This window comes from Gossypium hirsutum, chromosome A07 (genome assembly GCF_007990345.1).
Source record: "Gossypium hirsutum isolate 1008001.06 chromosome A07, Gossypium_hirsutum_v2.1, whole genome shotgun sequence".
NCBI lineage: Eukaryota > Viridiplantae > Streptophyta > Magnoliopsida > Malvales > Malvaceae > Gossypium > Gossypium hirsutum.
In genome coordinates this window covers 95,740,799-95,743,216 of record NC_053430.1, presented here as the reverse complement: position 1 = coordinate 95,743,216, position 2,418 = coordinate 95,740,799, and positions in this window count along the sequence as shown.

Sequence of the window (2,418 nt, the reverse complement as noted above, 5' to 3'; positions counted from 1 at the left end):
AATGTGGCGACGGGTCTTTGGTTGTTCGTAGCATATACGGGGTAGGAAAGAGGTGGTGCTTGGTAGTAAGGGTTTTGAGGAGGATAATAGAAATTCGGAGGTGGATAATTTTGAGGTCGGGGTTGGTTTGGATATGAGTTTGGAGTGTAATGGCTTCTAGCTCCCATCATATGGGTTTCTGGCTCTCTTTTCTTTGCGGGTGTTGTCCTTCTTGAACTGTCAGAACCTTCCATCCTACCGCTCTTGACGGCATTCTCCATAAGCTCGCCGGATATTACAATATCTGCAAAGTCTTTCGTGGCACTTCCCACTAGTTTGTCATAAAACGAAGCCTTTAAGGTGTTGATAAAAAGGACGGTTATCTCCGTTTTTGTTAGCGGAGGTTCCACTTGGGCCGAGACGTCTCTCCACCTTTGAGCGTATTGCCTAAAGGTTTCTGCTGGTTTCTTTTCCATCATTTGTAGAGTCATTCGATCAGGTACCATATCCGATACATGTTTGTACTGCTTACAGAATGCTGACGCCAAGTCCTTCCAAGATCGGATCTTTTCCCTACTAAGCTAGTTGTACCACCGAAGAGCCGATCCTACTAGACTATCCTCAAAATAATGTATAAGTAGCTTATCTTCATTCAAATAACCGGTCATCTTCCGGCAAAACATAATGAGATGTGCTTTTAGGCATCTTGTCACATCGTACTTTTCAAAATTCGGTACCTTAAACTTTGGAGGAAAAACTAAATCGGGTACCAAACTGAGCTCTTTAGCGCTCAATGCAAAGAAGACTTCAGTGCCCTCTATTGCCTTGAGCCTTTCCTCTAAGCTCTTATATTTCTCCTTTGCATCGTGATCATCCAATTTCAACCTGGCTGTCTCTACTGGATCGTCCAAATCTGGCACGAATGGATCCGCAGGACTAGCCCCCGGGTTTGATACGAACATTCCTTGCCCTAGACTAACAGGTGGCGCAGGTCGTTACTCCAGGCATGTAGGTTCCCATTGAGAGTACCCTCTTTGTGTTACGTGGGCGTGCGGTGGAGTAAATCCTGGAGGATGGGGCGGATCCTGATCGAGGTTAACCCTTGACTGTGGTTCCACAACGTCAGGGTTCATAGGTCCCTTTCTTTTTCCCAGAGCCGACTCATTTCCATCATCTTGGCCATTTGATCCTTTTGTTTAAACGATTCCTCTCGAGATCTCACCATTAAGTCTCTTGTCTCTTGCTGCGACTTGGCCAACTGCTCTTGTAATTCCCTTTGGATTCTTTTCATCCTTTCAATCCTTTCATTAAATTCAGCTACCATTACTCTAGCTTGTCGGCGTGTCCTATACAAATGACGTAGTTCCAGTCTTGTGGTATTATAACTGTAAATTGTATGTTTTAACCTCAGCGAACGATTATGGGATATGCAATGAATGAATAAATGAATGAATGCATAAATGTCAAATGAATGTTAGTCATGCATGAATATGTAAGAATTTAGTGTTGATTTCAAGGCCCCTATTTAGGCATTTCATTTATCAAAAAAGTCCATTACAAAATATTTTTCCATTTTCGATTCAGTCATTACACAAACTTCCTAGCTATATCGCCATATTTCTTTACTCGTGCTAAGAATTCTGATATGTTTGATCTTTGACTTGGAGGGAATTGGCAAATAAAAATTTCAGCTTCTTCCGATAATTGTACCACGTGCATGGCTACCCCACGAACTTCATTAATCAAATAGCTAAGTTGCATTTCTTTTTCTTGGAGGCCCTCTTCGTAAGCATGAATGTCTCTATCATATTGACTATTCTTTTCTTCCAAAGCCTCCAAGAGAGTATCTAGCTGTTGTTGACGATCTTGCAGCATGTCTTCTAAATCTCGTATCCTCTCTTTTAGTTCTTGACATTTAGATCGACTAGTCATTACCTCAGCAGACACAGCTTCATATTCGGCGTTCTTCTTCCTTAGCTCCATCATAGCCCGCGTAGCCTTTTCTTTTTCTTTCTTCGCTTTCTCTTTCCAGAATTCCATCCCTCCTTTGATGTTGTTAATTTCCTCCTTCCATTCTGCCGACGATTTGCCCAACCCACTATTTTTTATTGTGCCTCTTAACTTTTTATTTTCCAAATGGAGGTCCCTTAAGTCATTTCTTACGACTTCAGCTTCTTTTTGCACCTTTTCGGTTCTGGATCTTTCTATCTGAACGTCGATCTTCAGTTGGTAGTTTTCCTCTTGAAGAGCACTAAAGTCCCGAGACATCTTGGCCTTTTCTTGTTCAAATTCTTATCTTGTCATTTCTAGCTCAGATGGCACTTCTTCCGAGAAAAGATTCTGAACGGTGTAATTTGTCGACGAGACGTGCTGACTATTCACTCGTTGCTTTCTCCATATAACATAATCTTGGGTAAGAGTGTCAGTGTATAGAGCTAA